Source organism: Cavia porcellus, unplaced genomic scaffold (assembly GCF_034190915.1).
Source record: "Cavia porcellus strain 051 isolate PalLab524CR breed Dunkin Hartley unplaced genomic scaffold, mCavPor4.1 scaffold_22, whole genome shotgun sequence".
In the NCBI taxonomy this organism is placed as follows: domain Eukaryota; kingdom Metazoa; phylum Chordata; class Mammalia; order Rodentia; family Caviidae; genus Cavia; species Cavia porcellus.
Genome location: NW_026947505.1, coordinates 9,333,641 through 9,353,477, shown reverse-complemented (window position 1 = coordinate 9,353,477; position 19,837 = coordinate 9,333,641). Strand labels below are relative to the sequence as shown.

Here is a 19,837-nt window from a genome sequence, read left to right as displayed (position 1 = left end):
CACTTATTTCATAGCTCGGCTTTAACGACATAAAATGGGATGACATTATAACTAGCCCAGTTTAACTTCCTTCATTTTGGAATCTCTTTAGGCCCAATGCTATCAATGTTTGCATCAGGCCAAGAAAAACTTCCTTGTATTCAAAACAATGAGTAATTTTGTTTTCATCAAATCTCTATCAATTCATGGATCAAAGATTACTAATTGAAATACCAGATGTTTTCCTAAGAAATTTGGGAATGCAGAACTTTCTAATCTAAGCAAGTGACAATTCATTAATTCAAGGTAGAATAAAAATCAAATCAAAGAGCTAATACAATTTCCTACATTTCCACAAAAATTAAAGAAATTTAGGAGGCTCATTCTTTTTTTCATGAAGTCTTGAAACTCTAAAGGGAGCTTCATGTTCAAATATTTATTTTCTCACAAAGCATCAATATGTATTTCTGAATAGAGGGGATCAGTTACTGAAGCGCACTTTGTATTCACGTGGAAGGGGCACGTGCTTTTAAATGACATTAAGAACGAGAAGGGGTACCATTAAATGATGTAGGGAATTAGAAACCACCATCTTCCTTTTACCCTATCTTCACTAATTTAAACCCATACAAACATAGGATCCAGGAAAATATTCAACCACTTTATCCTTCACTAATTTAAACATACTTTTGCTTTCTGGAAAAACTGTCTATCTCATGCGTGTATTTCCATTTTGCCTCCTACATCTGCTCCTTTAACGTTTGATATTGACTGTAATTATAAGAAGGCTCACTAGATCAAAGGTGAATTTTTCCTATTCCCTTTGATGTATCCTCCGGAGGGTTTAACAAGCACCAATTTAAAAATATACTGTACTAGAACATAAACCTATCACTCATGTTTGTTTTTTATTGAATTTCTGGTAAGCGGGTGGTGCAATGATTCTCAAAACCTTAATTCCACCACTCCATTACCACGTAGCTAATGGGCTCAGAAAAATCCAACCACAAAAACATAATCACAGTAGCTCTCTGTAAAGAGGTACCTGAAACCTCATTGATTACAACACTTTAAATGTTCCCCATGAAGGTCAAATTCAAAACATATTTATAAAAAATAAACCTTTATGTTTAGACTTTAAATCTGTTGGCCAGAAAAAACATGGTAGTTTGGTCCAGAATATAAAAACAAAACTAACATAAGATTCAAGAGAATATTCATGCACTTTATCCAAATAAGAACCCTTGTCAGTATGTGGGAACTGTGATGAAGTGTGTCCCGGGAACTTGCAAATCAGACTGTTCTTTAAAGTGTTAAATTCTAATTCTTTTGCATTGGTGCTAGCAAACATAGCCATCTAAGAAAAAGACTCTTTCTGAGAAGAGGTAAGAGTTGACCATTACAGTACTGGAGGTGGAGGTATTCAGAGTACAGTAGGAGGGGAGTCTAAGGCGGCTCTGGAGCGATATATGTCAAGGTCCTGCTCTGGACGTCAAAACTACAGAACTGGTTAGGTGTTCTTGGGCCACTGATACGATCAAGCCTTTCATCAGGTGGATGCATATGGTTCGCTTAGGTCAATGGGATTAAACACTGGATGCTGCTCAGTTTTCTGCGTCGGTGGGGACATTTACTCTGCTCTTCTAATTCTCCTCACGGATATTCCTCACATGTCAACAAATTTTCTCATTTAAATATAGTTTTCCAAGTAAAGAGAGACCCATCACCATGATGTAAACTGGCTTAAGACTAAAAATACTTAATAACCTGTAACCCAGCCCGTGACCAACCAGAGAAAGACTGAGCTAGGGTGATAGGTAACTAGAAACAGCTGAAAACACTACCTCTAACTTTAAGATTTCTGTCTCTTCTTTGATTTGTAAGTAAACCATCTTTTTAAGCATGTTTCATTAATATATGTTTATTACCCACATTCACCCCAGGGGACTGCTGTGTATACACACTGCATCGTGGTCATTTCACTGTCCTCATCCTCCCCCTTTCTTATCGCCACAGAACAACTTCCCTATTTCTTAACATCTGTCTTATGTTGCTCTTTAAATTTTTTATTTGGGAGGGTCTTTCATATTAAAGAAACCATGTGATTTTTAACTTTCTGGGACTGATTTATCTCACACAGCACTATGGTCTCAAGATCCATCCATTTTCCTACCAATAACTCAAAATTTTGGGATGCCTCACAAAGTTGAGCATCTTCCTTGTACAGGGGCCGTGGTGATCCTCCCTGTATCATTCCAATGTCAGTGTAACTTACTTACTTATTCTACGTCTCTCTTCTCTCTTACACTGTGAGAGCCATAGGCACAGGGCCTGTATAAGATAATGCCTAGTACAAAGTCTGGCTCTCACCCTGAGAATTCACACACAGAAACAAGTGAATTACTTTAGATGAATCCACCTTTAGTAGATGGCCATTTCCAGAGTAGACTTTGTATCAAGTTTCCAGTTCACCCAGGGAAGGAACACCTTTCAATAAGGTCTCTTGGGAAAGTTTTTTCACCCTAATCATCCTGATCGGGGCCAGCACACACACAGTATGATGTGCAGGGAGATTACCAGCAACAAAAATAGAGCTGGAACAACATCCCCCAAATCACATGCATTTTTGCTATGTCTTCCTAAAAACAGTTTTCTTTGTGTTAACACAAAATTAAACTATAACAACTAATTCAACAGATTAATATAATATGCCAATTTTGCTGCAAAGTAAAGCCTGGTTAGTAGCTACAAGTTTGATGATTGAAACTGTAAACTTTAACCCTCTAATGAAGAAAATAAAATTTTCCCTTTTTAGTTTGGTACGCTTTCATCTCAGACTATCAGCCATGCTGTCACTGGGAAATACAATTTTAGTTGATTGAGTGATCTGATTATAAATTTACATGAACCGTAAAGTAAACCATTTTAGCGAGTATATTCAGAACACGCTGTTGGAGAGAGGGAGGACCTAATATTTATGATATTTTGCTGTGTTCCCTTGTGCATGTCAGAAACACTCACTAAAAATTCATGCATTTAACTGATATGTAAACAAGAAAGGCTATTTTTGAATCAAGCATAATTGAACATGATGTGAAAAGAACTTCGAAACCAAAAAGCAAGGCTCTTAATGCAGTGCTTAATTTTATATTTACAAAGTAATCTTTGGTTCAGTATTTTCACTATTGTCATTATTCAACAATGTAAGCATAGCAGCCTTTAATGTGATTGCCAAAGACACAAAGATGTTGTTTCAAGTTTCTTATATTTTACTTTATGCTACTACCTAATTGAAAATGAAAGATCAGATGATTATATTTTGATATAAAAACACTATTAAATCATCAGTGAATCTCTAATCTCTATTTTTTTTTACTTTTTGTTAGTCTACTGAAAATTCTTCAGTCATGCAAAATCTCAAAATCCAAAATGAATTATTCTTCCAGTCTCCTGTAATCTTCATAGTCAACAATATTTTATAATCCAATTATCCAATGACCTATTATTCTAATCTTTATCAAGCAGACTGAAATTCCTGTTCTTCTGATCCCTCAACTCATTCTCTATAAGCTTGAGGCCAAGCTTTTTGGAATTATTTGAAGTGGGGGTAGAATCTGTTTATTTCCTAGTAGTCCCAACATTTAAAGCAATTTTTAAATAGCTCTACAGTCATCAATCTGTTATATTTTAAAGGCAACTTGGCAAATAGGATTCTTGACTCATATGGAAGGACATCATTATGTTAAAAAGATTAGTAATTCCTGTAATTCCAGTACTTAGAAGGCTGAGGCAGGAGAATCGCTGGACGTTCGAGGCCAGCCTGGGCCAAATAATGAGTTCAAGGACAATACAGCAAGACAGTCTTCAAACTAAATAAGTAAATAAATAAAATATCACTAGTAGTGTGTGTACATGTGTTTGTTTCTCTTCTGTGTGTTCTTTCCATAAACTTTCACCTACCAATTATGTAATCAAACAGAATGGAAGCAGAAACTTTTTCTCCATGTTTTTCAGCATGCAGTTAAAGTTTTCAGAAGCAGACATATATGCTAACATCATATAACACCAGATGTGTAACAAAAAAATCTTTTAACCAGCTCATTGCAAGTGATTTCAGGACTTCCTGGCCTCAGAAATTTCACTCCCTAAGCCCTAGGAGTTAGTAGCTTTTTGATATTCTTCAACATAGTTTTGTCTTAAAATATGTCTATATGCAATTGTCAATTAGTTTTGAACATATTCAAAGGATCAATCACGTCACACTTTTGTAAGGCTGGGATATTTGTTTATGTACAGGTAAAACAGTAGACATAACCTGCAATAGCTCTGTGATATGCTTAAGTTTATGAAATAATCAGACTACATTAACAAAGCATTTTTTATTACAAAAATTTCCTTTGATCACAAAATTACACTATGAAAGAAAATTTACACTGATTGTCACACTAAGGGGCAAGGTTTTCTCAGATATTTCTTTTACAATACTGAGCTCATGTAATATATTTCTCATCATTAATTCCCTGGAAACAAAAACAATCACTCATACCATCTGGAAACGGATTTTTTGACATTTCAAAGAGAAATACACTGAAATGACTGCTCATGTGAACTAGATATTTCTGTCTTCTCTCTTCTTTCATTTTTCCAATCAAAAGAAAATTCAGTGGGAACTCTAACTACTGTTCAAAGGAAGTACCTTTCATGTATTTAATTATTTGGCTAAATCTTCAGAAACAAGAATTCTGTATTGTAAACTATAAGCACTAGAAAAGTGTACCACATTAAATACTATACTTGTTATGGTAACCATTGTTGATAACCTTGTACTCTGTTTTTACATCATGTGCTATGTCTATCCTTGGTTTTGACTGACAGCTTTGTTTTATCATTTTATTCTCTTACAAAATAAGTAATAAGATCTAAGGGAGCAATAAAACCCAAAATGTGTAAATTTTATTGTAATAAAGAGAGGGGAAAAAAAAGTGCCCTAAAGGATACAACAACAAGGGTGTTTAGGTGTGTTAAATAGATGGCCATATTAATATTTTTGATTGGATTACTGAAGACAACTATTTGCAGTCTCACTGTTTGAATGTTTACTTTGTATGCTTTGATCCTGTGACCTGAAACACTGTTTCTAAGATGATAGCGTGTAATCTATTAACTAGTGATAGCTTACTGTTTTTTTTATGTTTGTTTTGTAGTTCTGAATTACTTGTACCCTTACACTGTTTTGTTTTGTTCTGCTTTTTTTCTCTTTTTCATTTTAAATAAAAAAATACTATACTTGTTACACAGTATTTTCCTCACTGTTTCAATGCAGGTATATATATATGGGGTATGGGGAGGCAGAAACAGACAGAGACTGGCAGAGAAGGACAGAAAACAATGTCTCCTTTCTTGTGCCCAATTTCATGACTTTGGGCTTGGTTCATTTAAAAGCTATGGACAATTTAACACTGTTAGGCATGAAAACTAAATATATTTAAATTGGGTTGACTAGTGTATCTCTTGTCAATGATAATTAAAATATTGGTAATATTTTTCTGCTCTAATTTAAAATCTAAAATTTTAAAAACATAACTTTATAGTCTTAAGAACCTCAATATATGTGTTTGTGTATCTATATCTCCAAATACTATTTAGCGTTTCATCTTTCACAGAACAATTATATTAGATAAAAGTATGATAAAAGACAAAATTTAAAGAAGAAATGTCTTTTGTTAAAGATGATATTTCTGTTTGTTTTTATTAAAGTAAGTTGTTTTCATGAATGTTATTGTGAAAAGAATTTATTACTGATTTGCTTAAACCATGTTATTTTCTTCCTTTCAAGTGCACTTTTTATTCCAAGTAACTACATAAATTTTAGGTTTTTTTCATGAATACGAAAGTATTTATTTGGATAACATTAAAATTGCTAAAAAACAGGAAAAGGAAAAAATATATTTTTGAAAATACTTATTACATTTTGTGGAAAATAAAAATACTTTTTCACAAACTTACTTTTTTTTAGAGGGGGGTTTAGTTAGATAGTTCAGGGTAGCCTTGAACTTACTTTGCAGCCTGTATTGACCTCAAACACACAGTGACACTGTTGTCTCAGCCTCCTGAGTGCTGGGATTACAAGCATGCGTCACCATGCCCACCCAGATTTGCAGTTTTTTAACCCAGTTTTACAAGAAGAACCTATTCATGTATATCTGAAATTCATGTTGGTATAAAAAGTAATAGTAACAAGAACAAATCAGAAGAGAATTTCAGTTACATTCTTAGCAGAAATCTAGTTATCAAAATATACTGTAAAATAACAAAATTTCCATTATTTTTCTCCTTTAATTACCTGAATACATATTTACTCCTGGAAGACAATCATTTATACTAGATGATTACTAAAAATTGATTTAATTTATTTTTTATGGTGGTTAGGAATGTTGTGTACTTCTCATAATTTTTCAAAATTTCTTGGGAGGTTAGCAAAATTAAAAAACAATCACAAGAGACCAATGGCAAGAACATTCCTGTCAGTTTCGGGCCTTAATGCTTTTGATCTTGGTAAAACAGACCTGAAAGAGACGATTAATTATGAAAACTTCTATGTGTTTTATTTAGCTGGAAAAACAGCAGTACAAATGCTCAGAAAATTAAAAGCTTCATAATAACCTTTTAATTTTAATAGTAGGGGTCACATCTCCTAAACGTCTTTCTAACGGAATATTCTATGTTCCTGGGAAGGGCAAAAATATCATTTAACTCCTCCGCGATTGTTCACGATATTACAATTTCTCATTTGGAGTAACAATCATCATCGAATTACAGCATAAATATGGCCTGGGAAAGCATCACACGTCTCCTCTGCAGTTTGATTTTGTGGAATAAATCCCTGAGATAAACTTAGTTTCCTATGTTTTTCCTCCCAGTAGTTTTCTCCAGCCTCTGGAGAATTTGTTTTCCACTCCTTGTTAGCGTTCCTGTTTCCACTTGCTACATCTCTCCAACTCTCCCTCTGACCTGCTGGCCCTCCGCCCCGTCCAGCCCATTCGCTCCCTGCACGCGAGTCCTGGGGCAGCAGCCACAGGAGCCTGTGAGTCACCAAACACTGCGACTCACAGCCCTCAACCGGGACTGCACTGTTTCCTAGATTCATCCTAACTGGTAAGCCTTCGAGGCACTGAAACTAATTCCAGATTGCGCTTTTCACATTTGTTAAACACAACAATGGGCGGGGACATTCTAATAAGAAAAGTTTCAAGTAGATTAAATATTTTTGTTGTTACTGACTGGTACGTTAGTCATAAAATTAAAAGAGTTCTCATTGGAACAGATTTAGGAAGTGTAGAGTCCACTTTTTTTTAATTTAGAAGGATGCGATTTGTGTAAGATGACACAGTTAATGGCATAATTATGGTTAGATTCTGGCTCACTAATTAGTTCTCCATTCATAAAAATATTTCTACATAAGCAATAAACCAAGATCATTATTTCCCACAAAAATATATTAAGTTTGTCCATTATGTTAGATAACCCACTGAGGCATAATCTACTGTTAAACCATTGAACAGTTAAAAAATCTAAGGTGTGCAAAGAATTAAGGAATTTCCAAGCCAGTCAGGAAAGTGGTGGAAGAGGGCCCCCAGCTCAGTGAGCCCAGCGCCACCGTCTCCTCACTTAACCACTTCATACAGAATGCTTCCTTCCCCATCTCCCCAGAAACATCATTACTCAGTACTCCGAGATGCAGAAGTTTACTGTTGGCTATGTAATTTTCCATTCTGAGGACACCTTTTATCCTCAGTATCCACTAACAAGATGGTTACTCTCTGATCATATCCCTTTTGAATTTTTAAAGATATCTTTCCAGATGGTTTCTTAAAACAACCTCTTCTGCATTTCATGAGACTACTGTTTTCTGAACATATTAAAAAATGTTACAAACTAAGTAACCCCACAACATTATGAAGTTCGCGATGAGATGCAGCAGGAAGTACTCCATCCATTTAACTGAGACAGCCCTAGAGACCTGAGTGCTAACAGGAACATGTCCTACAGATGCCACATGTGTTCTGTAAGGTTGTAAAAGTCAGCTGAGTTCCAACAATTTCACTGATTAAGAGTTGCAGATTTCTCTGATTGTACTTTGAATGGAGTAGGAAGAGCAAGAATCTCTCCTCTCTTCTCCTTTCCTCTCCTCTCTTCTCCTTCTCTTCTTCTCCCATCCCTCTCTTTTCTCAAAGGATTTCAGGGAATGGAAACCTCCTCATCTTCCTATTTCATTCTTTACTTCAAAATAAGCACATATTCTTTTGATTTTGTTTTAACACATCCAAGTCTTTGTTAAACACATCTGCCCAATGTACATATGTACACTTAACTCTCTGCAACCATATACACATATATCTGAGCACTTATTAATTATTGTAGGTCATCTTATCACAATAATATCCTGTATTAAATTAAATGCATATGCTGGAAATTGAATAAACATATGGTTATTCTTGACCAGGAACACTTGTATTTAATTATTTATATACACTTGGCCACGTGTAAACTGCTATACAAGGTATTTATCCTTGTTGATACATCTGTCTCTATGTTTGTCTTCTTTGCAGAATGACTTACAGTTGTTGATGCATCAGCATCACAGCATTTGTTAATCTAACTCCCACTTCTGATATTCCTCTTCCTACAGATGTGGAGTTACTTACAAGAGAGACAGCCTGATTCAACTATGCACTAAAGTAACTGTTAGGATGAAATATTCTTCATCAATAAGAGAAAATAAGAATAAACTTATAAAACAAAGGAAGCTTAGAACTACCTAATTCTGTATCTATTATTTGAAAGCTTTTCTGTCTGTGGATCAGGAGCCTGGATTTCCAGAGCTAACCACACCTGCAAACAGAACACAGAAGGGAATACTTATTCTATTATGCTGAAGAGAAATGCAGTAGAATAAAACATAAAATCACCTGGTTTCTAAAGTTTCTGTGATGTAAGGCAATCTCCAAACAATTATCTGGGGTTAAATGCAGACAGTTGCAATAAAAAGATTAAGTGAATAATTTCATAGTGGTTTTTATTCTTTCCTTCTAGTAAGACTTGTAATAATCCTTGAAGTCAAGAGATTCTAAAGTATGCATAATCCTGAGGAAGCCTGTTCTTCACTGCCAAGGATGACAGCACACTGCACGAATCTAGCCCTTTTTAACCACAGAAAGATCAAGCTTTTTAAGGCAAGTTGTTAGTAACATCGAAGAACAAATCTGAATCCTCACACAAACCAGAACTAGAGGCAGAGAAACAGCCAGAATTTCAGTACTCATTCTTGGCAATTGGAGAGAAGGGAGCGGTTCTAATTTTAGTGTGGTTTCTGGAAAGCTCTGAGATCAGCCCTGATTGAAGCATGCTTGATAGTCCTAAATCAAATTCTTAATTTCAATGCTGCATGCCAACTTTTACTGTCTCCTAGTCTGCAGCTTTAGGGGCATTCACAATGTTAAGCTCCAACAGCCAACAGTCAGTCAACAGGATGCATGGGGTCCTCTGCCTGGTAAGTCACTGCTTTGCTCTCAGTGGTCTATTAAGCTATGGAAACTGATTATGAAATCTTAGGCAGAGAATATCAGATTCCAACAGCAGACCCTGACTCAGAAATGTGAAGAACACAGCAGTACATGTACAGCAGTAATGTACAGCAGTAAATACCAAAACTAGTATCTAAAATTGATATTAAGTTGGCTAAGGTAGATTAAAACTAATAACTATCCAGGATGTGAAGATTTGATTGCAAAGATTAAAAGTTCTTATATTCATTTACCGAATTAATAGTGTCAATACTGTCCAGTGAAATGTGGAGTGTTTGAGAGAAGGTAACAAAAATTTAACAAAGTTTGGAACAATTAGCTATTGAAAGAAAATTCAATTTGTGATTTGTTTGTTTCCAAGTCTGTGCAGGGAGAGTGGGAGTGAAGGTGGTGTATGAATGGACAGAAGGCAATAGAGATACATAGACAGACAGACAGATAATCCACATCACGAGAAAAAATAATTTAAAATGGTGTGTTACGTATCTGATGACAGCAAAAATTATACTTACTGAACTTCTTTTAGCTCTTAATAGGGTTATAAATTATAAATGTAATGATATAACTACAGTATTGCTATTCATTAAGTGGTACTTACCTTAGTAAAATTTTTGCTGGTGATTGTATTAAAATGTTATCAAAAAATAAAGCTGGTCATATTTATAGTTTATGTCTCAGTGGAATTTGATATATCACTATAATGCTATTAGCTATCATTTGGACATCAAGTATCTATTTTGTTAAATTCAGTGCAGTCGTCTTAATTATTTTATTTTATTTGTTTTTGAATGTTTGTGTGGACTGGAGATTGAAACCAGTGCTTAGACAAGAAGCTATATCTCCAGTCCTTTATTTTTTATTTTAAGAAAAGATAATTAAATTGATCAGGCTGGGCTTAAACTTGCAGTCCTCCTTCCTCAGCCTCTCAGAGTGCTGAGATTATAGGCATAAATCACCATGCCTGGCTAGATATTTTATTTTAAAAGAAATGACTGAACTACAACCAAAGAAATTACTTTTTTTTTTTTTTTGTCTTTTTCTTTATCGGTACCGGGGATCAACTCACGACCACACACTTGCAAGGCAGGCGCTTATGCCACTGAGCTAAATCCCCAGCCCCAAAATTACTTATTATTAACGTGATTTAAGATATAACTTTAAAATCATTAAATTCAAAGGCTTATTCTTTGTCATCATCAAAGCTAAAGTACATAATATTTTTATCATGAGATTTGTGTATTTTCAACACAAGTATATTTAATTGTACAATATGTATATAAACTATCAGATGAAATGAACTGAAAGCGTTCATTTCATATTATGTCCCGATAGGTCCCTGTGTCCCTGTGGGGATTCATTCTTCCTAACTGAGATGCCCACCTAGTGGCATCTGGTATGAAGCTGCAGAAATGCACAGGAACGCATCAGGCCTCTTCCTTCCAGGAAGCATCGGCCATCACAAAGGAGAGCAGAGTCAGGCTGCACGGCCCTAATCACGCTCTCCCATAGGTGAACAGCCATTCAAACTCTCTAGGAACAAAGTGAGCCTGAAGTTGCCTTCACAAGGAGGACTGAACAGAAGCAAAAGATGTTTAAAGCCCTGAGGGGCCGTTTTTCTGAGATGCTTTAGCTTCCTGGTTTGAATCGCTGCATTCGACAGCGCGTGCACTTTCACTGCAGCACCCACAAAGGCAGTCTGCAGAAGAATAAGAATGAACTCCACACAACCGTTTGAATCATGACTTCCAAAAGACAGAGAATAAAATTCTTTTTAAACTCTGACACCATCTGATGACTTACAGGAGGTGGGAAACCTTTGTTCATCTGGGACACACAGTCCTAAACTCGAAGTGACTGCTGGACGACATGAAATTCCTGGCACCAAATAGCATAATACAACTCTAGTGTGTTATTCCAAAGAATGCTAACGCAAGAGATTTTAAAGATGAAAACTGGATCGGGTGCTCTCTGAAATGTACTCCAAGAGACAACAAACAGGCACCTTGTGGTGGAAGGGACTCTGCGTTGCAGATGCAGAAGTGGCACCTGCCTGGCCGGCCCAGGTCAAGCTCCTCTGTATGCACGCTTCACCACTGAAGTCCTTCAGCAGTCCTGCTGCCTCCATAAGGGAATGAGGACTCTCAGGTTTGAAAACAGACTGCCGTAGGGCCCGGTCTGAGCTCAATTCTTAGATCCACCTGAGCCTAAACACTTAAAAGATGTCTTGCAAGTTCAGTTGTTTACCTATGAACAGACAATAATATATATCATTGCTGTAAGAAGGCTGTCATAAGATAATAGATTCCATGTGTATGCATTTAGTTATATGCATATCATAATTATATCAAACTATATAATATATATGCAATGTGTAACACATGTTTGTATGTAATGGCTATCACATTTACAGTAGTAGACTCATTCTATTTGAGTACGAGAAGCACATGTGATAGTCGTTAACACTGAAAAGATAAAATTATTTGAACCAAACACTACAGTTATTTTCATAATTTCAGAAAATAAACCATAAAGAAACAAAACTTCAGTCTCCAAGTATTATCTTATCTGCATACAAAACAAACAAACAACCCCAGTGAAACCAGATGGGTCTTTTCTACAACTACTATTAACTCCAAAGGTCAATCTTATAACAGGGACTTTACACAATATGACAGCATTCCAGAGAGAACTGGAAGCTCTGTGCTGGTATGCATCAATTGTCTACTTGTCCACAAGAAAACTAGCAGTAACACTGTCCTCTGATGAAGCTTTTTCTAAAATTATACACTCAGCCTCACTTAAGTCTTTATACCTGAGAGGTGTGAGCACCACGAGGAGAAAGCACTGTGAACCTAGTGCAGAAAGGTGTGCTCTTACCCAAAATGAGAGACAGAGACAGACAGACAGACAGACAGGCACGTGCACACACAAAGAGAGAGAGAGAGAGAGAGAGAGAGAGAGAGAGAGAGAGAGAGAGAGAGAGAGAAGAAGATCACAACAAGTTGCTTTAAATAACAAACAGAAGTTTGACTATTTGACGGTTTTGTTGCTATTTGTTCAAAATTATATAGTGGCCCCTAGCTCTGAACCTCCTGAAAAGTGGACAGATTCTTCCATGGAAATTTCCATCTCAGATTTTTACATTCTTCAGACTTTGAGCATATGAAGAGGGTTTCTGAGGCATGTTTTCTGGACTTTCTCTTCTTTCTCAGATTTTAAGATACACGGTATCTTGATTTTTCTCCTTATTAATTAGGCATCCACTTAATTATTATCAAACACATGGCTTTCACATGTAGCTACATGCTTATGGTTTTACTATTTTTTTTTGAGACAGGATTTCATTAAGTTTATGTAGAACTCCACCTTTTGATCCTCCTGCCTCAGCCTTCCTCAGTACTGGATTACAGGCATGTGTCAGTAGGCTGGTGAAGGATTCTTTTATATTATTGCTTTCTCTGTTGGTTTTTTACTTATTTTTCCCTAAATTTTGCTGTTCCCTATAGTCTAGTTCAGAAAGTCCTTTACTTTTTCTACATGGTCTTTTCTTGTTGAATTTTAAAAACAACTGTGATTCTATGGAGAAATAACTCCCAAATCTCTACTCTTCACATCAGGTCCAGGTACCAGGTCTGCACCTGGAGCCACAGAGGACAGGACAACTGGCTTCCCGGGGGGGGGGGGGGCTCTAAACCTCTAAACGCCTTTCCTCCCTAGACCTTTCCCACCTCAGAAAAAGCCTGCTCTATCCTCCCAGGTGTTGAGCTCTCACACCTCTTCTCAAAAGGCTCTCTCCCTCTACTATTTGCTTGTCGCTCTCTAGGTTCTAGCCTTCAATCTTTTCTCCTCCAGATGTTTTATACTTTGCTAATCTTTCTCACCTTCTTACCCACCAATGCCAAATCAATACTTGTATAATAAAGCTCAGATTATACTCATTTCTATAAAAAACAAAATGATCAAAACCAATCATGGTTCCACCAAAGGCTAAACTTCCAACCTTGAACTTTTAAGCTACTCCATTATTTTATGCTGTTTCCAACCTTTTTCTCAATGCTATCTTCTAGCTAATTGTACTAAAGAAGTTTCCATATATGACAAGCTTTGGTAAGCACTGTCCTTTGCTAGAATTATGCTAAATGCAACAGATAAACTCTTTACCAGATGTGTTTATATCCATTTTTATTCATTCTACTGAAATTTATGATTCCCATGGCTTTATACAGTATGACTTTCAAAAGGGTACCATATCTTGGTTATTTCCCCTAACATATGTTATTATGATTTCATTTTTAAAAGATCATCACAGTTAATCTTTTGTCATAAACTCAAATCCAGTCCTGTGTATATGAGAGAATATTTATGACAAACAGAATTTTGAATATGAAAGAGAAATAAGATGTAACCACAATAATCAGAGAATCACAAAATCATGGCTAATGACCTAAAGGTTCCTCTGATTCAAACTCTGACCTCATGCTGGAAATCCTTCATGACACCCTGCACAGTTTTGTAGCTACTACCTGATGGTCCAGTCAGAAGAAAATCATTACTTTGGAGAACAGAAAATTTCACTGTCAGCAGCTCTTATTGTCAGAAAGATTTTCGTTACTTTGGGTCAAAACATAACTTCTTGGTAACTTTACCTCTTTACTCCCAGCTCCAGGTCTACAAATGCTGCTTCTCTTATTTCTACAGCATTAGTAACAGGACCCCTATAATCTGCCAATGTGTGCAAACCTGCTGTAAATCTTATAGAGATAATCCAGCTCCTCTAGCTACTAACAAGGGTAATATATACCTATGGCACCAGTCAACGTGCAACAGTTTTGCTTTTCCTTCCCTTTTCCTAATCTTTTTCTTCTTTAAACCAAAGTGACTGCTTTGATTTCCTGCTTCTTACATAAAACATTAATATTCTATATTGCTTCCTTCCTGAATCATTTCCTTTATCTTTTCTAGGAAGCATGCATTTCCTCGAATAATAATGTTTTCAGAATTTCAGGTTGAACTGTCATACCATGGGACTCACCTTGGAAACATCCTAAGAATTCCACAACAAATGGACAAATCTATTCAACACAAATTACTGGAAAACTCCCTTTCCTCCCCCAGTTGACATTCTCATATTACTAATACCAGTTTGCCTTCAGTAAGCACCACCTGTTCACTCACATACCATGTTTTCTGAAAGAGACTACTCACCACATCCTCTTGCACTGCCATGTCAAGGTAGGGATGTAAGATTAGAGACAGAGGCCTCAACTGCTGCCCTCCTTTACACCCAGTCCTGGGTGATGGGCAAATCTATTAATCCCTCAATCTCTTCTTCTTTCAACAATAATAAGCTACAATCCCTGGAGACATCTATTGTATTGTTTCAGCCTCATCACAATGTATTATTGACTCCATCCTCAAAAGATGAGAACATAAAATTTCCAAATTTCAGAGCTTGCAGTTATTTTTTTGAGTTTGCAGTTTTAAAGTGATGAAAGTGAGATTGTATCTCTAATCTTCCGACCCAAACACCCAACTCCTTGGTACACTGAACACTAGAATCAGAAACATGGAGTAGCTGACCGTCAAGGTCTATGATTTTAACAACAAATGCAAACACCCAGGGAACAGTAAAATAGTGCAGAGGGCATAAAACATTGGCAAAATAACAAATATACTTGCTAATGAATTAAAAATGAATGGGTTATCCACAATACTCTTTCCCTAACCATTTGGGTCTTCCACTCTGTTCACATGTATTCCCCAGGTGGATTTGATTTCTGAGATGCTGAATAATTGACAACGTAAATAAAAAGAAAATAATTTAACCTTATCTGTCAAGTCTTATATGTTCTCTTTGTTCTGAAATCTGAACTACATAACAGGATCATATTTTTCAACTGGACGGTAAAAACCAGTGACCATCTCTACTTTCTAGCTTCTCAAACACCCCAAACGCTCTGAGTCAGTAATGTGAGGGCCAAGGTGTGCTTACACTTAGTTGCCTAATGTAGCTAAACTACCATGATACCTGGCAACACCCTGAACTGCCCTATACTTTATTTTCCACGCCTCTGGAAGAAGCCCTTCTCAGAAAGGTTCAGGAACTCCTGCTGCACTTCCTGCCATGATCCAGCCCATAGGGACGTCCTTTTCTTGTTCTTGGAGAGAGTGGAGGCACAAGGATTTTCTCACTAATTTAAAAACCCCAAAATAAACAAAATAGTTGTGTGTAAAACAAACAATCTTCTAACTTTTATCTCTCTTACAAAAGCTATCATTCTTGGCTCGATAAATAACAGTGTTATGTGACCACATGATATCCAAGCCCCACCACAAGATTTATAAGGAAAGGAAATCATTTCCTAGAGAAAATGCCTTGGAATGAGGTGGCGCATTATCTGAGCCAGCAGAATGTCAACTCTGCTTAACCCAGACTTCCTTCTCAAAAGAGGCAAAAAAAAGGTTCTGTTTAAAAACATTCTGGTTTAGTGGAAAACAGAGCCAATTAAGGTCATCAAGTCAATAGCTTATAAAATTTCCTTTTATTAGAAATAAAGTCATTGTCTATGTATGGCATCTAATAATTACATGCAGTTATGTTTCCTTGTGAATTGAATTAGAAGAGATATCACTAATATTCTAGGACATTTGAATTACTCATGTCTATGCTGGCAAACACAATATCTGCTGCGAAAGTCAGTATTTAAATTTTTCATAAGCAGTGGAGCATCTTATGTGCTATAGAAATAAAGTTATTTTAACTGATGATGGGAGGCCACCCATAAGGTAATACTAAGTTCCAACCACTTTAAGAAAAATCCTATATGGTATCTATATTTCTGAAAGCTTTTTCTTTTCTGCCAATTGTATGTTTTAGAGCTGGTATTTTATTCCAAAGATCATTATTTAATTTTCCATTGTAAAACTACAAACACTGTTACAAATACAGTGCCGAATTATAAAAATACAGGTACCTTTTTGAGGCAACGTTTCTTCACATCTCATTAAACATTGGCCTAACAACTAAACAAAGAAGTTCACATGAAAATATGTCAAATTCCACAATTTGAATTAAGATGATTAGTTCATGGGGAGGGATCAGAGGCACATATTTTCCTATTTGATCAGAAATATACTAAAAATAAAAATGCATTAGAAAAAGAAGGGAATAATTTTCAACTATTCCATTTCATTAATAATAATACTAATCAACAGTCAGTTTAAAAATTAAAATAAATCCAAAATCTGCAAATAGCACTGTATTTCATGACTATGTTGACCAAGTTGACATTTCTGAAAGGTTTTATTTTAGCATTCTTTCCAGACTGTCATGTCTTTGCTGGGTTCCCATCAGGTTTTTGTCATACAGCATCATTATTATACCAGCAACACAGAACATAAGGGTCTCTTCTCATTTCCGACTCTACAAATGAGATCACAGAAAAGCTCACCCAAAGCCCATGGGCTGCAAGGACATGCTTCAACTGGGCCTAGAAAGACACAACTCTTTTCACTGAGACAGGTTTTTGAACTACACAATTTAGAGGGGCCATAAGATTTGATGAGGGAGAGAGTGACTGAAGGAAACAAAAGCAAAGCCAGTAGACCTGACTTCTGAGTAGTAGACATTCTGGATGGCGAAGATTAGACCTTAGAGGGAAACACTAAAATGCCCAAGACAATTTAAACACTCTACTATAATAGTTTGTTCACTCTTTTCCACTGAAGACCTTACTCTCTCTTACAGAATATATCACAGCCATTTCTGGACTCACCTCCAATTTCTAGGCAAACACAAGTCCTGCTTTGAGGTCCCAGAGCAAAGCTATTGATAAAGCCCAGCTATATATATTAAGCCTTAAAAAGCTTCCATGAAAACAACTGTGAACAAGAATGAGCAAGAATTCTGAAACCCTGAGTTGTCGTTCCTCTGAAGTATAATAATTTGAAAATGCTTTTTCAAGCTGGCAGGACTCTTAGACTGAAAATGGAAAGAGTAAGTTGCATATTCCTCCTCTTCAGAAGCCCAAATTAGTAACCTTTAGAGAAAAATGGCATATGAAATATTTTCAACATTCAGCCCACTAAATGTATTGAACATTACAAAATTATATTAAATCAGATCTGTCTTCTCCACAAGCACAGCTACTTTTCTTGAAGGGAAAGATAAGATAGCAAAAACATAATACATCATCTGTGTCATAATTCTGAACAGAGAGCAGAAATCTCTGAAACCAAAAGTGGATCTGGTGAGCTAGGATACCTCATTGAGGTTGGGGGAAGCCCTTTTCTTAATACAGTTTTCGTGATTAATGAATGATATTACCATATTCACTCCCATATCCTTCCGGCTTGCATAAGCCCCTTTTGGCTATAGCAGAAATGAAAAAAAGTTTACACCACTTAACTCTTAAGCTTCCCCCTTCCCTGCTGTTCTGCTTTTAAAATAATTGCAGTAGCAAATAAAAATTTCTTTCAACAGAACATGTTTTTATTTCCCCTGGCCAGAGCCTTGTAAACACTAAAATAAAGGAGCAAACAGCTTCAGGTTCTGGGCTGTGGTGAAGGGTGGAGCTCCTCCTGTGACAGAAGGCAGATCTACCTGACAAATGTCACTGCACAGCACTTACATAATCTCAGGAGAATAGCAAGAGTTCTGAAGGAGTAACTGGCAGTGTCTTGGCTACTGCAGTATCTGAGCACCGGTGTTTAAATGGAAAAGAAACCTCCAGTGTAAAAACACCTATTCACCAAGTGCAGGTGCTTTCATTTACCTTTTGTGTGAACTACAAACCAGCAGTACTAAATGATGGGAGCTTTCTCTGCAAACACGGATCACTCACTGAAAGAAAGAGCAAATGCTGGAAGTTGTATATTAAATTCACTTGGTGAAAATTTTTTATAGGAAGGTTCACGATAATTTCATAGGTTCACAAGAGGTAGATGCAAAAGGTTGAGATGACTAAAATTGCAATGTTCTCTTCTTTCAAAGTAAACATTTTTAGAGGAAAACCCCCTTCAAGGATTTTTTAGTCTAACAACTCCATTATGGTTACTCTAAGGTATTAATAAATGATTTACTAAGACAATTCCAGACAATATTTAAAAAGGAAAAAGACCTGATATTGAACCACAAACATCAAATCTGGAAAGCTTCTATACCAGCTGTTTCCCCAAAAGTTCACTTTCAAGGCCCATGGTTAAAATTTAAAATATGATTTTCCAAAACAATATTTACGTAGTTATTCAGTGTACAAATCACTGGGTTGAAGAATGATAACAATTACAGTAACATTTCATAGATCCTTCTATGGGGTCCAATTCTGCTCAAATCATTGTTATACTTTTAAATCCTAGGAAGTTAAAACTATCATGACTTTATTTCAGAGAAGCAATTTTTCAAACCTTGTAAGTAATAAACCAATATTCCAACTCACAGTGGTCTCCAGGGCCCACATACTGAGCCATTACACTCTGTCATCAAAAGAATACCCACAACGAACGTAAACTATATGTCACAAACTTGAACTAAATAACAGCAATAGGAATAGTGATGATGATAATAGTGAAAATGGGGAAAGGGAAATCAAATGAATCAAGATGCATTGAGTATCTGTACCTATTCCCTGAAATGAATGTAGACTTCATGTCCTGTAAACATATACTAATAAGATAAAATTTTAAAATGATACTGTAAACATCAGGATAAACAATTAAACTATAATGATCTTGAATTTTAGTCACAGAGATTCAGAGTTTAAAACAGCAGCTCACCAACTTCCATCAAGCTACCAGACTGACGGGCGGCACTCCAGAGTTCATGACTCAGTAGATCTGGGATGGAGTCCGTCCCCAAATGTTCATTTCTACTCAGTCGCCAGGGACAATGTACTACTGGTCTCAAGACCAGATCATGTTTTAAGAAACATTGTTTTGACAATATTTATTATTAAAACATGGTGCAAGAAATTTTGTGGAATACAATTACTGAATATTAAGCTTTAGAAAACCCTCATCCTGGGTTATCCAAAAGAAGGAAATTTTTTTTTTTTTTTTTTTTGTCTTTTTCATTTTTATCGGTACCGGGGATCGAACTCACGACCGCCTGCTTGCAAGGCAGGTGCTTATGCCACTGAGCTAAACCCCCAGCCCCAAAAGAAGGAAATTTAATCAGAGAAGAATAAGTACAGTAGGGTGCGTGAAACTTCACAGCCACGTGTCAGTGCTGGTGGGTGCTCTGGACATTTACCTCTAACATAAAGGGAAAGACAAGG

The 19,837-nt window shown here is 36.2% G+C and overlaps 1 protein-coding gene and 1 non-coding gene across 12 annotated transcripts in view; both read right to left on the bottom strand.

Moving 5' to 3' along the window:
* The window catches only part of Adgrg6 (adhesion G protein-coupled receptor G6), a 128,312-nt gene that overhangs the window by 85,910 nt on the left and 22,565 nt on the right, over nt 1-19,837 (bottom strand). The window lies entirely within an intron of this gene.
* On the bottom strand, nt 2,162-2,268 carry LOC111755590 (U6 spliceosomal RNA). The gene has a single exon (XR_002790151.1). It is a non-coding gene; the product is annotated as a U6 spliceosomal RNA (small nuclear RNA).